The sequence below is a fragment of the Stegostoma tigrinum genome, chromosome 4 (genome assembly GCF_030684315.1).
Source record: "Stegostoma tigrinum isolate sSteTig4 chromosome 4, sSteTig4.hap1, whole genome shotgun sequence".
Classification (NCBI taxonomy): Eukaryota; Metazoa; Chordata; class Chondrichthyes; order Orectolobiformes; family Stegostomatidae; genus Stegostoma; species Stegostoma tigrinum.
Window position 1 is genome coordinate 97,607,289 of NC_081357.1, and position 17,187 is coordinate 97,624,475.

The 17,187-nt window shown below is 41.9% G+C and overlaps 1 protein-coding gene across 6 annotated transcripts in view; it reads right to left on the bottom strand.

Annotated features, from left to right (window-relative positions):
- Positions 1 to 17,187, bottom strand: part of LOC125452648 (signal-induced proliferation-associated 1-like protein 2) — a 548,569-nt gene that overhangs the window by 187,943 nt on the left and 343,439 nt on the right. The gene's annotated exons all lie outside the window — the stretch shown is intronic.

Genomic DNA, 17,187 nt, shown 5'->3' on the forward strand with positions numbered 1-17,187 from the left:
CTGATTATGCTCATATATCTAGGATTGTCAACTTTGATGGAATTGCATTATGGGTTATTTCATCCTGTGGTTTTCCAAGTACAGTTACTACAATCCCCATCATTCATTACCTGCTCAGTAAGTCAATAATGATGTAAACAATAACCATAATCCAGAAACTTATTTACCTACCACCTGGTTTTAATCAAACACTGTATTCTGAACACAATGCAATCTGCTGTTTTTTTTAATCCGAAAGGGGGGGAGAATTGTTCCCATAATTTCTTTTTAGGATTGCTGAAGTGTCTGGGGAATTATTCCTCAATCCTGGAAGACTCCAGAATAATTCAGGAGACTTACAAGTTTGCACCGACCCCAACGAAAATCCAAAATCACAACCCATAGAAAATAAATAACAATGAAATTTAAATGGCAAGTGCACACCATTCATATTCAAACACTGGAAAGAAGGTTAGAATTAGTCAGAAAGTTTAATTTGGATTTTAATTTGTTTTTCCACAAACAGATGCACAGATTACTGAATGGATTTGTGAAATAACAAATGGCTTCTTCTTAACATTTGAAATTGAACAAACATCAAAAATGGTTTCTTGGTTGCACAGAGAGATAACACTATTTTTGCCAAAATAGAAATGGTTTGGAAATTCCTTCATCAATTACTTCTGGAAACTGCACTGGAGGCAGTGGCACGGACTAATTTTGCACTTCTAATCTGTGTTATGCAATTTTCCTCTACTCAGTCTTAGTCTCCTTCCAGCTCATTGCTGATACTGTCATGTCAATAATCGTACTTTTCCATAGATATTTTGGCTATTTGAAATATTTCAATACCACAGTGCAAGCATCTATTTGTAGATGATTTAAATATTTAAAAAATGGTTATCTGAGGAAAAACAACAAAGAACACACAGTGTCATTTTATCTGAGAACTGCTTTTTATAATTTCTTTCAAATTAGGAATATAAAACATGTCCAAAAAACTCTCAGTACAGACTGAAAACAGAAATCTCACAGAAGGCTTGGTTGACAGACTACTGGGACTTGAGGAAATAAATTATTAACTGTTGAAGAGTATACTCAAAGGTTTACTTTTAAGCTGTTATGATGTATATTGAATTGATTAAATTTGATTCCAAAAGGTTACAATATTAGTGACAGACCAAAAGTAAATGTTGTTAAACAGATTCATGGATACTATAGGAGATGAAGGAGTAATAAGAGCAAATAGATCAAAGAGGAAAGCATACAATCCTCTGGGCACAGCTCGTCACATCACACAGCAAGATGGAAAATCAGCAAAGGTCACAGAAATTGTGAAAATAATGCAAGTTGAAGGTGTCAATTTTAAAGATGTAGTTGATACACTGCATATGTTTCTTTCTGACAGTTATACAGCTGTACAAATAACATTTATATTTGAAACAGAATAAACAAGTAATTTTATCATTTTGAAACAGAATACTAAATTTAGCCATAAAACCAACTGTAAATGTTACAAATGCCTTCAATATGTTTCCCTCTTTATATGTAGGCTTTCCTGGGATATGACTTAACTTTTATCCCCCAGGTCCCTCAAGTAGAAAGCTCTGAACAAGTGCCAGAACTTCCTAAAGCATTAATGCGAATGAAAATCACTTTCATAGCCAATTTCAAGGAGGCATTTAAAGCTTTTTCCTTATCGCCATAGTAAAATATCAGTTGTAGCTTTGTCATAACGTTCTTTGATAAAGGTAACCACATACTTGCTACTTCCGGCAAAATGGTGGTGGAGGAGGATGCTCCACCTAGAGCTCCTCCATTGCAGCTATTCTTTTTCTGCCTTTCCCTCTCTTTTTAGCAGCCCTGGGTGGTGCAAGGGGAGGCGAGACCCAGAACGGCACGAGGGGAGGCGAGGCCTGGAGCGGCGCAAGGGGAGGCAAGACCCAGAATGGCGCGAGGGGAGGCGAGGCCCGGAGCGGCGTGAGGGGAGGCGAGACCCGGAACGGCGTGAGGGGAGGCAGGCCTGGAGCAGCGTGAGGGGAGGCGAGATCCGGAGCAGCATGAGGGGAGGCGAGGCCCGGAACGGCGTGAGGGGAGGCGAGACCCAGAATGGCGCGAGGGGAGGCGAGACTCGGAACGGCGCGAGGGGAGGCGAGACCCGGAACGGCGCGAGGGGAATGAGTCCCATTTGGTGCAGAGTGGGCTGAAGGCTTGGAGCGAAGTGGGACATTTGTTTGATTGGGGCCTGGCATGGGCAGACAGACGATGTGCTGAGTTGCTATTTGAAATGCTTTACTGGACTGTAATGTCAATCCTCTAACTGTTATAACTATCTTATTCCGAACTTAGTTTTTAGACACTGTAGGTAATGCTACTACTTCTTTTATTCCTGCTTCGTATCCAAGATTTGTACCTAGGTACTTGTACCTAAGAAAGACACCATTGGAGGTATTGTGAAACCTTTTCACTGTACTCCTGTACTAGAGTACACATGACAATAAAGAATATTGTACCTTATGCCATTCCATTCCTGACTTTAATACCCTTCAAGTACATTGCTGAGAGAGTGCCAGACTGTTGATGGGCAATGTTAGAGATGAGGAAATAGATCAAGGCTTTGTGTATGCTCTTAAATGAATGCCAATCATAACACTATTTGAATAGTAAAGGAATCTGACTGATCTCCTGGCCAATGCGTTTCTCCTCATACAAGCTATTCAACAGAAGAACGTAAGTATTCTGGTCTGAACAACAGTGCTGCAAATTGGATAAGGCTGAAGTATTTGCAGCAATCTTCAGCCAGAAGAGCCAAGTGGATGATCCATCTTGGTCTCCTCCAATGGTCCCCAACATTACAGATGTTATTCTTTATCTAATTCATTTCACTGAAAGGGATATCACGAAAGAGTTAGAGACATTGGATACTGAAAAGGTGATGGGCCCTAACAACATTCCGGCAATAGTACTGCAGACATATACTCCAGAACTGTTCAAGTACAGTTACAACACTGGTATCTACCTGACAATGTGAATAATAAGCCAGCAAGTCCTGTACATAAAAAGCAGGACAAATCCAACACAGCCAATTACCACCCTATCAGTCTATTCTTGACCATCAGTAAAATGATGGAAGGTGTCATCAACAGCACTGTTAAGCAGCATCTGCTCAGTGACACCTAGTTTGGTTTCTGCCAGGGCCACTCAGCTTCTGATCTCATTACAGCCTTGGTTCAAACATGGACAAAGAGCTAAATTCCAGAGGTAAGGTGAGAGTGACAGCCCTTGACATCAAAGCTGCATTCAACCAAGTGTGGCATCAAGGACCCTTAGCAAAACTGGAATCAATGGGTATCAGGGGTCAAACCTTCTACTCATTAGATCTCAGCAAAAATGTGTCAGAAATGACTGCCAGACTCCTAAGATTGCATAAGATCATGATCGCAAACAAATCAACAGCAACACTGTGCCATGATATTCAGAATCCCATGCAGTGAGCGCAATAAACATTACATTTGACAAACAGGGAGGTAACTGACAATCAGGATACACAAACACCAGCTGGCAGTAAAAAGACATGACCGATATTCACTTGTCTCAATACACACAGACAATGAGGGCCATCAGTTCGACTGGGACAAAGTGACCATAAAAGGACAAGTCAACACCAGACATACAAGGGAATTCCTGGAAGCCTGGTTCTCAACATGGGACTCCATTAACAAACACATTGAAATTGACCCCGTATACATACCACTGCTAAAACAACAGAAACAATAGCAACAAGACCATCTCACCACAGGATCATTTAAATTTGGGAAGAAGCAGAACACCAATGCTTTGATTAGCGGTCGCACTGATGTTGCCCAGAAGAGAAGGCTCGGTGATCTAACAAACAGTGAGCTACCTTCATTCCTGGCACTTAGGAAGACGCTCGTAGTTGTTGGAGATCAGTCATTTCATCTCCAGGACATCTGTGCAGGAGCTTCTCAAGGTAGTGTCCTAGGCCCTACCATCTCCAGCTGATTTATCAATGACTTTCCATCATAAGGTCAGAAGTGGTGATGTTCGCAGACGTTGGCACAATGTTCAGCATCATTCATGACTCCTCAGATACCAATGGGATTCTGAATATCATGGCACAGTGTTGCTGTTGGTTTGTGTGCGATCATGATCTTATGCAATCTTAGGAGTCTGGCAGTCATTTCTGATACATTTTTGCTGAGACCTAATAAGTGCCAGGTGTGACTCCAGCCAGTGGAAGGTTTGACCCCTGATACCCATTGATTCCAGTTTTGCTAAGGGTCCTTGATGCCACACTTGTTTGAATGCAGCCTTGATGTCAAGGGCTGTCACTCTCACCTTACCTCTGGACAAGATCCAGGTTTGGGCTGGCAAGTGGCAAGTAATATTTGCACCACACAAATGCCAGGTTATGACCAACTCCAATAAGAAACAATCTAACCCCCACCCCATGACATTCAATGGTCTTACTATCACTGAATCCCCCACTATCAACATCCCTAGGGATTACCATTGAACAGAAACTCAGTTAGACTCCTCACACAGACACAGCGGCAATAAAAGTAGGTACAGGCTATGAATACTGTGGTGAATAACTCACCTCCTGACTCCCCAAATTCTATCCTTCATTACATGGCACTAGCCAGGAGTGTGATGGAATATTTCCCACTTGCTTGGATGGGTGTAGCTCCAATAGCTCTCAAGAAGCTTGACAGCATCTAGGATAAAATGGCACACTCGACTGGCACTACACCCACAAGCATTCTCTCCCTCCACCACTAATGCACAGTAGCAGCAGCTGTGTACCATCTACTAGATGAACTGCAGAACTGTACCAAAGATTCTCAGCTAGCATCATCCAAACCCACGACCACTTCCATTTAGAAGGACAAGGGTGGCAGATACATGGAAACACCTTCAAGTTTCCCTCCAAGCCACTCACCATCCTGTGCTGGTGCTTTGTCAAAATCCTGGAATTCCCTCCCTAATGGCATTGTGGGGTTAACCCACAGCAGGAGGACTGCAGCAGTTCAAGAAGGCAGCTCACCACCATGTTCTCAAGGCCAACTAGGGACAGGCACAATAAACGCTGGCCAGCCAGCTATGCCCACCTCCCACAAATGAATAAAAAATACTTATATGCCTGCAGAAATGTACAAAGTTGGTGATCGTGATATATTGTTCACATTCTCAGAAAGTTTGGTAATAGGCACTACCTTCTGACCTGTAATGCCTTCATTGTCTCACTCTTCAAGAAGGCTGATTTAAACAATTTTTGGAAAGGATGAAAGCTATATCCTTTCTGTCCGTGGAGAAGATTCTCACTTGAATCCTTCTGAATGACCATCCAGAGGCTCAATGTGATTTCCATACATCAGGGCAGCCCCAGACTTGATCATTGTTGGTTAACCGATCTAAGAAAAGTGTCTAATATAACAAAGGTCTACATGACCATTATTTAATTGTCAAAGGCCTTTGATTAAATCAGACAAAGCCTTTTGGAAATTACTTGGAGGCTCGAATATCTAGCAAAATCTATTACTATTCTGCAACTTCTGCACGACAGAATAACTGCAAACATTCTTTGCAATGAGATAGTAGAAACTGCCAATGATGGAGTCTGAGATAACAGGGTGTAGAGCTGGATGAACACAGCAGACCAGGCAGCATCAGAGGAGCAGGAAAGCTGACGTTTCGGGTCTGGACCCTTCTTCAGAAAATGGCATTCAATGGCTATCAAGACCTGACACATCAGTTTGCTGTGTTCATCTAGCTGTGCACCTTGTTATCTATTCTTTGCAATGGATTGAGTATCAAGCCCTTTAATATCTGGACAGGGTCAAACACAAATGCACGTTTATACCAACTCCATACAATATCTAAAACAAAAACAGAAGTTGTTGGAAAAGCTCAGCAGGTCTGGCAGCATGTCTGGAGAAAAATCAGGGTTAATGTTTTGGGTCCAGTGACCCTTCTTCAGAACTCATGTCCATATCTATTTCATCCTGGTCTTGGAACTCATTTATGACAAGGGATCATGACTGCATTTCAACTTGACAGGAAGCTTTTCAACCTCAACAGGCTGAGAGTTAAGACTAAGGCAACTGTCTGGCACTCCCATGACTTAATAAGATACCCAAGATTTCTGAAGAAGGGTCTCGGCCCGAAACGTCAGCCTTCCTGCTCCTCTGATGCTGCTTGGCCTGCTGTGTTCATCCAGCTCTACACCTTGTTACCTCTCTTTTACCCAAGACAATGTGGTTGTTGCCCACGCTGCAAGCAACATTCAGACAGGAGTCAATCTAAATTTTTCTTGAAAGGATTTGTCCTGAGATTTCTTGATGGCAATCTTTTGACTTTTGGGGCTATTTTTTCTTTACCAGTAATTCCTAAATTAGGTGAAACACAGTCAGGTAGTAACATTACTTTCTATATTTTTGTTGATATAAGGCTATTTGGTTTCCCAGAGGCAGAAAGTATCATCAATTTGCTCAATATTGACTCACAATTTAATTTCGCAATTTAATCGCCTGCAGTCATCATTGTTATGTTTAGGAAATTTAAACTTAAACGCACAATACACGTGGAAAGTTTAAAAATCAACAGTCATAAGTTAGATTTTTTTTCAATAAACAGAAACACACCACGAAAAGCACATTAATTTGCAAGGACTTTAGTTTTCTGACTTCAGGTTTTCCTGTATCACAGTTAGCTAGGTACTTATTTGTTGACTAGGTCCTGTTGGCGGTCACCCTCTCTCCTCCCCATCCCCTTGCCTTCCTCGAAATCAAGTTCTAGCTCCATCCAGCACATTTTCGCTTCTACTGGCTTTGCCAATAAATTGAATACCCACCCTTGGCCTCACCAATATGGTACACCACAGCTACTTCTTCAGGTGCTCCTCCAAGTACAGGCCGTTTCCATCCCACTCTTGCTGATGATAGGCATAGTAGTGAGTCAATCGGCAGCAAGCACCAGAGACAGTGGCAGAGTGGAGGTAGGGTTGGACTGTGATTGGATGAGTGGCTCCTTTCAATTTTTCAGTTCCTGTAAGGGGGTTAGGGGAGACTTTTCTTGAGTCACCCTTGTGATCCATTTTACTGAGGTGTTTTGGCCCTTTCTGGGGGCAATCTTACCCATTGTTACACTATATTTTGCTTGCTGCATTCAGACAACCTTCAACCTCTCCAATTCCACAGGTTTGGTGGCTCACTCAACAACAGTCATACCAAAATCCTTCACCAGCTCTTCCCTGGGCAAGGGCCTACATCTCCAATATTGTTATTAATCAGCAAACTATTTTAGAAATTATTCCATATCTCAGCAGCTACCTTTCTCAAAAGTTTACCATCAAAGGAGAAATTCAGCACAAAATCACCTGTGCCAATATGTCCTTCCACAAATAGATAACATGATCTCTGGCACCAGAGATCTCCATGAAGGACAAAGACTTTAGTCTAGTACATAGTTTCATCCTATCAAAGCACTGATGTCTGCACTGAATACTCAAAGTCATGGATGTGAGATTGCTCGCTGAGCTGGAAGGTTTGTTTTCAGACGTTTCGTCACCATACTAGGTAACATCATCAGTGAGCGTCCAACAAAGCTCTGGTGTTATATCCCGCTTTCTATTTATCTGTTTAGGTTTCCTTGGGTTGGTGATGTCATTTCCTGCATTGGTGATGTCATTTCCTGTTCTTTTTCTCAGGGGGTGGTAGATTGGCTCCAAATCAATGTGTTTGTTGATGGAGTTCCGGTTGGAATGCCATGCTTCTAGGAATTCTCATGTGTGTCTCTGTTTGGCTTGTCCTAGGATGGATGTGTTGTCCCAATCAAAGTGGTGTCCTTCCTCATCTGTATGTAAGGATACTAGTGATAGTGGGTCATGTCGTTTTGTGGCTAGTTGATGTTCATGTATCCTGGTGGCTAGCTTTCTGCCAGTTTGTCCAATGTAGTGTTTGTCACAGTTCTTGCAAGGTATTTTGTAGATGACGTTCGTTTTGCTTGTTGTCTATATAGGGTCTTTTAAGTTCATTAGCTGCTGTTTTAGTGTGTTGATGGGTTTGTGGGCTACCCTGATGCCAAGAGGTCCGAGTAGTCTGGCAGTCATTTCGGAAATGTCTTTGATGTAGGGGAGAGTGGTTATGATTTCTGGGCCCGTTTTGTCTGTCTGTTTGGGTTTGTTGCTGAGGAATCGGCGGACTGTGTTCATAGGTACACATTCTTTTTGAATAAGCTGTATAGGAGATTTTCTTCTGCTCTTCGTAGTTCCTCTATGCTGCAGTGTGTGGTGGCTCGTTGGAATAATGTGTCATGTGGGAAAAGCAGCAAATAAATCCAGCCAAAGTTGGTTCCTCCAGCATCAAATTGTGGAAAACAAGCTCTGCTGGTCTGGACACATGCCAAACTAATCGCTTCTGAAGAAAATCGTCTTTTCACAGCTGAAGGATGGCATCCACTTGCAAAGTAGACAGAAGGACTCACTGAAAAAGGACCAAACTGACAGTGGTGCAAATGAGGTGCTAACTGACATTAGTTCAGCATTTCATCCAACAAGCGGCAGAACATCCAGAAATTGACTAGATAAACTCTCCTGCATAGGAGCAACAAAAGCAGAAGGAAGGAGCACGAACTCTGATTTGAGAACACCTCTGCCTCAGAGTAACTCTTGTCCTCTCTGTGCAAAGACTGGATTTTCAAGGTTGGCCTGTTGAATCACTTGAACAAAAAGCAAATCATGAAACCTAGTAGCATCGTTTCACGAGACTGACAATGATGTACTTCCCACAGTGGCAATGTAGATTCACCTGACTAATTCCTGTCAGGAGAGGAGAGATTAAGGAGAATGTGCCTATTTTCTCTGGATTTAGAAGAACGAGAGGTGATCTCATTGAGGCAAAGAACACTCTTGCAGAGTTTAGCTGGTTGGATACACAAAGCCGGTGACTGTTTATTCCAGGACCAGGGGACACATATCTTTAGAGACTGAATCGTAATGGAATTTCTTCACTCAGAAGGTGGTGAATCTTTGGAATTCTCTGCCCCAAAGTGATGTAAAGAATTATCCATTCAGTACTTTCAAGACAGAGATTGATAGATTTCTAGTTCTTAAAGATATCAAGGGATATAGATATACTGTAGGAAAATAGCATTGAAGCAGACAATCAGCCATGATCAAGGGCAAGAGGCTGTATTGCCTACTCCTTCTCCTATATCCTATGTCTTATAATGGTTATAATGGTTTCGACTTTGACCCAAATAAGTTAGACAGGTTATTTGATTATTTCTCTCATTCAAAACATGAGACATGGTGAGTGACAGGGGGTTATCAGTTAAAGAGAGGTGATGGCCAAATGGTAGGATCGACATGGATTTCCAATTGGAAGGGCTGGATGTAGAATAAATATTTATTGCTTACCTGATCAAAAAATGCAAAGGTGTCTTTAAATTTATGGAATTTTGTAAGATTAGCATTCAGTGCTGCTCTTCCAAAGAGGAGTCATACAAGACTCAAAGTGTTAACTCTATTTCTCTCAACACAGATGCTGCCGGACATTGAGTTTCTCCAGCATTTTCTGTTTTAATCTCCTTGTTATGCTTGTGTTACAAATGCTGTTCTTATACTCAGGGTGCTGCAAACTATATCAAAAGGAAACATGATGACAAAAGGACCCTTTCTCAACCTGAATGCTGGAATTCAATTATGGTTTAAAAGAAATCAGAAATACAGAACCTAAATTAATCTGTAAAACCAAGGATCTTGCTGCCGGTAACATCTGCTGCTTCAGCTGCAATGGTTTGCTCTTCATGAACAATGTGGAGATTATCCTGTATAAAAACTTCCAGCCATTTAGAGTCATCTCTTCTTTATAATCGGTGTGTTGTGTTTTCTTTTGTGTGTAGTAAATAATAAACCCGCTCTGTTAATTCAAGTTGGCCTGGCTGAATCGGCTCCTTTTCAAACATAAGTTAATTTAGGTCTGGAAGAAAGATATTTAAAAGTTATCCATTTTTGTAACAGTCAAGGAGGTCGGATGAATAAAAAATTTTGGGGCCACTTCATCCTTCCACATCTGTGAGCTTAACCCAGTTAGTTCCTCTATGGAGCTGCAACAAATCGGGGAAACGCACCACGGTCTGGTCATAACAAATTGGGGCCTGTGCAATTTAAACCCACAGTCAAAACAAAACAATTTGCGTGGGTAAATTGTCACTTTGAAATCAAAGAAAAACTTCAAAAGGTTTTCTTGAGTTTGTGCAGAAATTTCCGCATGCGATGCCTGCATACTCCGAGCAGAATTAGGGGTTACTTTTGAGGATTTAAATTTTCTTTCGCTCGGGCATTGAGGATTAGAATTTTGCCTGAAAGCCGCACAACCCAAAATTTTAGAAGTTGCTGGCAGTTTACAAGTAGAAACTGAAGGTGATGAAATGGCTGGAGTCGCAGCCGAGAGATTAAAATTAGAGCATCAGACGTTAGAATTTCAAGAAAAACGGAAGGAATGCGAGATGGAAAAGAGAAGAAAGGACAAGAAGAGAGTTTCAGGAAACACTGCAGATAAAGAAGTTCGAAGCACGACAGCTCAAAGTGAGGAGTACGAACACCACTGTGCCCCATATAGACAGTACTGATTCAGACTTGACGGCCGAAGCAACTCGGTTTGTTCGTTTAATCCCTAAATTAAGGAGGAGGAGGTTGGGACTTTATTGAGTGGGAGTCACAGAAGTTAAAGTGGCCAGTTTGACAGTGGCCATTTGACAGAAAACTGCAGAGTAAACTCTCAGAGGAAGTGCACAAGGTTTGCTTTCCTCAGGGAAGTGCCACTGATTATGAAACAGTAAAATAGCTATCTTAGGTGCATACCTGTTGGGGCCACAGGCGTACCATCAAAAATTCCAGAACCTCAAGAAATTGCCTGACTAGATGCAACTGGAATTTGAAAGGCTTAAGCAGCTTGCTTTTGACACATGGACACAGGCATTGAAGACAGAAGCACTCACAAGAAATCCCAAGAAATGATTCTCACTGACACACTTAAAAACTCAATTCCGATTCTATAAGAATACAACTCAAGGAAGAGTGAGTTGGTCAGGACGCGTAGTTAGACTGGCTGATGACTATCAGCTGATCTACAAACCTCTGTTCCAGAAGAAACCCTTCCCAAGAATGGTACCACTAGACTCTAAAAGTAATGATCAGGGAATATTATGGTGATTGATAACTGAAATCCCACCAGGGCCTCTGCTAATATCCTAATTTTATCAGATTGCTTGTCTGACATCTATAAGTAAGCCACAAGTTAAAACATAGGAAACAGCATTCCATCGTCAGTTCCATCTTCATTTCCTTTCCATCATAAACAGCATCATCTTCTGTTTTGATGATGTTGACAGCCTCTTCCAAAGGAGCTAAAGATGAAGTGTTAACAGGGAAATAGCTAAGGACAACAAGATGGAAAAAAGATGAACAGAAAGGGGAACGGCATGCAAGAGCCTGGAATTACAGGAGGGCTAAAAACAGGGGCAACTAGCATCTAATAAGCAGGATAACATTCAGACCTGGGCTCATAATTGACAGATGACATTCACGTCAGTTGTGCCATGCAATGACCATCTCCAAAAACAGAATCCAACCATTTCCCTCTGACATTCCATTATGATCCTAATGGAATCCCCATAATCGACATCTGGGTTTGGGGGAGATACTATTCAGCTACTGAACTGGACCTGATACATAAATACTGCGACTATACAAGCAGGTCAGAGGCAAGGAATTTTGTCACAAGTTACAATACTGGCAATATGGAAAATTACCCAGATATGTCTAGTATACGCAAAGGCCAAATCCAACCTGGCCAATTACTGCTCCTTCAGACTATTCTTGATCATCAGTAAAGGGATGAAAGGGTTTGTGAACAGTGCTATCAAGCCACACTTGGTTGGCAGTAATCTGCTAAGTGATGCCCAGTTTGGATTTCCCCAGGGCTACTCAGCCTCTGACCTCAATACAGCCTTGGTTCAAACAAGGACAAAAGAGCTGAACTCGAGAAGTGAGGTTAGAGTGACCACCCTTGACAGCAAGGTCACGTTTGACCAACTTTGGCATTAAGGTCCTACAGCAAAATGGGAGTCAACAAGAATCAGGGGAATAAAACTCTGCATTGGTGGGAGTCACATCTTGTAGAAAGGAAGCTGGCTGTCATCATTAGAGGTCAGCTATCCCAGTTCAACAACATCACTACACAACCACCTTTAGTTGCTTCATCACACAACCTTCCCTCCATCATAAGGTCAGAAGTGGGCATGTTCACTGACGGTTGCATAATCTCAGCATTATTCACAATTCCTTAGATACTGAGCAGTCCATTTCCAAATGCAGCAAGACCTGGACAAATCCTATGCCTGGGTTGACAACTGGCAAGTAACGTTTGTGCCACACAAGTATCAGATAATGACTAGCTTCAACAAGATAGAATCTAACCAGCAGCATTACCATCACTGGACCTCCCGCTATCAGTATCATGTGGGTAGCCAATGACCAGAAATTGAACTGAATTGGCTATATAAATTCAATGGCTAATTGAGCAGGTCAGAGGTTATGAATGCAGCAGGTAAATCACCTCCTAACTGCCAAAAACCTGGACTCCCTGCTAATAGCATTGTGGGTGCACTTAGGCCAATTAGACTCCAGCAAAACAGATCGCCATCATGTTCTCAAGGGCTAGGAGGAATGGCCCATAAATGGTGGACCAGCCAGAAAGTCCAACTCAGAATGAATTTTACAACAAAATTTTCTAACTCCTCAAAGCCAGTCCACCAGCTACAAGGCACAAGTCAGAGTGCGACGTAAAATTCTCCACTTGTCTGGATAAATGCCATTCCAGCAACACAAGAAGCTTGACATATCCAGGACAAAACAGCCTGTTTGACTGATACCCCATCTATCACCTTCAAAGTTCACTCTCTTGAATGGCAGCAGTACGTACCATTTACAATATGTACTCAAACAAATCAGCACAGCTCCTTCGATAGCCTCTACCATCTACAGCAACAATGATATCAGATGCATGACAGCACCCATGCAACAGGGAGCCTCCAGACATGGAATGATATCACTGCTCCTTTACTGCTGCTCTGTCAAACATCTGGACCTCTTTTCCAAACAGCACAATGTGTGTACCTACCCACACTGAGTGCAGCGGTTTGAGTGGGCAGCTCACCACCACTAGAGGGAAATTGAGGATGGGCAATAAATGCTGGATTAGCCAAAGTCAACAAATGCCTACATTCTGTGAATGAATAAATTAAAATAAATGCTTGGGATGGAAGTCAACGGCCACAACCACGACCACATCAAGGTCAGTCTAGGTCGGTGATATGGTAGTCACACAAAAGGGTATTTTTTAATCAGGTCAAGCCGCAACTCTTCAAGAGGTATCAAGTTAGAGACAGCGAATTCATTCAATTTGCCTTTAGTATTCAGAAGCGGTGGAACAGAAATATACAGCTTGCTTTGAGAATTGCCAAGCACAAGGTTAAGAAGCATGCTGAGATTTCAGCAGTCACTGATCACTAATTCCTATCACCAGTTAAATATTTAAATATATGTTTTTTAGGGCGTGAGTTTGCTCGCTGAGCTGGAAGGTTAGTTTTCAGACGTTTCGTCACCCTTCTAGGTAACATCATCAGTGAGCCTCCGGTGAAGCGCTGGTGTTATGTCCCGCTTTCTATTTATCTGTTTAGGTTTCCTCGGGTTAGCGATGTCATTTCCTGCATTGGTGATGTCATTTCCTGTTCTTTTTCTCAGGGGATGGTAGATTGGCTCCAAATCAATGTGTTTGTTGATGGAGTTCCAGTTGGAATGCCATGCTTCTAGGAATTCTCGTGTGTGTCTCTGTTTGGCTTGTCCTAGGATGGATGTGTTGTCCCAATCAAAGTGGTGTCTTTCTTCATCTGTATGTAAGGATACGAGTGATAGTGGGTCATGTCTTTTTGTGGCTGGTTGATGTTCATGTATCCTGGTGGCTAGCTTTCTGCCAGTTTGTCCAACGTAGTGTTTGTCACAGTTCTTGCAAGGTATTTTGTAGATGACGTTCGTTTTGCTTGTTGTCTGTATAGGGTCTTTTAAGTTCATTCGCTGCTGTTTTAGTGTGTTGGTGGGTTTGTGGGCTACCCTGATGCCAAGAGGTCTGAGTAGTCTGGCAGTCATTTCAGAAATGCCTTTGATGTAGGGGAGAGTGGTTATGGTTTCTGGCCCGTTTTGTCTGTTTGTTTAGGTTTGTAAATAGAAAGCGGGACATAACACCAGCGCTTCATCGGAGGCTCACTGATGATGTTACTTAGAATGGTGACGAAACGTCTGAAAACTAACCTTCCTGCTCAGCGAGCAAACTCACGCCCAGAAACTCAACCTGAGCTACAAATCTTCTCAAAACTCGATTTTTTTTATTCATTCAGGGGATGTTGGTATTGCTAGCTGACCCATCCCTGTTGCCCTTGAGAAGATAGTGGTGAGCTGCCTTCTTGAACCACTGCAATCCATGTGTCATAGGTAGACCCATAACGCCATGAGGTAGTTCCAGGATTTTGATCCAGCAACATTGAAGGAAGAGTGACATATTTCCAAGTGTGTGGAATATAGTGCGTGGCTTGGAGGGGAACGTGGAAGTAGTGGCTAAGAGAGCGGAGTACAGAAGTTTTATATGCCACATTGACGACTTCTGAGCTTCAAAATCCAAAGCTATGACACCAGGATTGAATGTAAACCAGATGAATGTGGGAAGTTGTTTTCCACAAAGATCATTGCCAGAACTACTGCTGCTCATAATTTACATAACAATTTGACTTGGAAACAAAAACAATGCATTAATTAGCAGACTACACCAAATTGTAGAATGGGCAAATGAAGTTCAATACAGCAAATGAAGTAGTAGATTTTGGTAGGACAAATAGAGGTCACATAACTTGAAAGCTGCAAATGTAGGTGAAATCGAGGAACAGTGAGATCTCTTGGATTAACCAATGAAAATTGCATCACAGACTATCAAGGTTATTTAAAACAAACGAACCAAACACTTAGTTTTATTTCTAGAGGGGTGGAATTGACAAGAAGCTAAGTTATGCTAAACTTGGAACAAATGTTGGGGTGCAGTTCCGGTCAGTATTGTGGAGAAAGAATATGGAGACAGGATGCTGGAAACATTTTTCAAGCATGATACAGAAATATATGGGTATAACATGGGAGGAAAGGATTTACAGGTTAAATCTCTTTTCTCTTGAACAAAACATGGTCAGGGCCTAATAGAGGTCTTTGCAATTATGGAAGGTTTTGATGGAAGGTAGAGAGAATGCTTCAACTTGTGGTGAAGAACACAATAAGACACCATCAACATAAGACGGGCACCAAAAATCCAACAGAAAAATTTTCTTTATCTAAAAGAGTGGTATGAATATGGAATTATCTACCACTGGAAGTTGATGAATAGAATAGATGCATTTAAGGGGAAAATAATGGAGATAGGAATACAAAGTGCAATAGCAGACTGAAATAAGTAAATATGGAAGAACTCAAATGGAGGGCAAACAGCTTTGTGGTTAGATCAATTGGCCTTTTTTTTTGTGTTGTACGCACTATGGAATCCCATGTAAAGAAGAGAAATGGTTAATGGAGGTGAAGCTCACATCTTCCACAAGAGTTTATCTATAACGAAAATGACAGTAGACCACTACATAAATTACTGGAGGGCCATACTCTGAGATATAGGTTCAACCACTGTCCTCCAATACTTTTCTAATCTCAACACATAAAATGGCAAAAAGATGCATAATTTCCAAGATTCAGTTTTAAAATGCTTCCAGTCACATCTGAAAGACATTATAAAGAGGCCAGGCAGGAGATCATTCAACTATAGTTGGCTGTGGCCAAAGTAAATTAAGAGACTTTTGTGTGTTTTGACTGAAATTACTATTGAGTACAAATCTAGTACTTTATGCTCAATTTCGTGTATATACTGTCAGAACCATATAGAAGGTTTCCATTAGCTCCCACAACAGAACAGGTTTTATTTACCTCATTTTTCACAGGGTAGGATGTAGCTTATGGTTACAGCTAGTGTCCTGGTACAGTCTCAAACCTAACTACAATCCTTATAGCCTGCAACCAATGTCTTTGATTTGATTTGATTTGATTTATTGTCATCATGTATACTTAAATACAGTGAAAAATTTTGCTTTGCCAGCAGTACAGGCAGTTCAGGGAAAATAAGGACAAAGAGATCATAGAGTGCTTACACAGCGTGAGGCATGCAAGGTTAGGGCTGCACAGGAGGTGCACAAAGCAAGATCAACATTAGCAAAATCAACATTATTTGAAGTTAATAAAATGTGAGGCTGGATGAACACAGCAGGCCAAGCAGCATCTCAGGAGCACAAAAGCTGACGTTTCGGGCCTAGACCCTTCATCAGACCTCTGATGAAGGGTCTAGGCCCGAAACGTCAGCTTTTGTGCTCCTGAGATGCTGCTTGGCCTGCTGTGTTCATCCAGCCTCACATTTTATTATCTTGGAATCTCCAGCATCTGCAGTTCCCATTATCTCTGATATTATTTGAAGTTAGAGAGGTCCATTCAGCAGTATAATAACTTCAAGGAAGAAGCTGTTCTTGAACCTATTGGTGTGTGTTCAAGCTTCTGCATCTTACGGAGGAGGTTAGAAGAGAGCATTGTTGGGTTGGGAGGGGTCTTTGATGATGTTGGTAGCCTTTACGTGGCAATGAGAAGTGTAAATGGAGTCCATGGATGAGAGGTCGGCTTGCATAATGATCTGGGCTGTGCACACAATTTTCTGTAGCTTCTTACAGTCCTCGGCAGAGCAGTGGTTGTACTAGGCAATTATGCACCCAGGTAGAATCTTTTCTATGGTGCATCTGTAAAAGTTAGTGATAGTCCTTATAGACAAGCTAAATTTCCTAAGCTGCCTGAGGAAGGAGAGTTGTTGTGCCTTCTTGGCCATCACATCTACGTGGGAGGTCCAGGACAGATTGTTGGTTATCATCACCCCTAGGAACTTGACGCTCTTGACCCTCTCCATCTCAGCTCCACTGATGTAGACAGGGCATGTCCTCCTCCTTTCTTCCTGAAGTCAATGATCAATTCTTTTGCTTTGCTGACATTGTGACAGAGATTGTTAT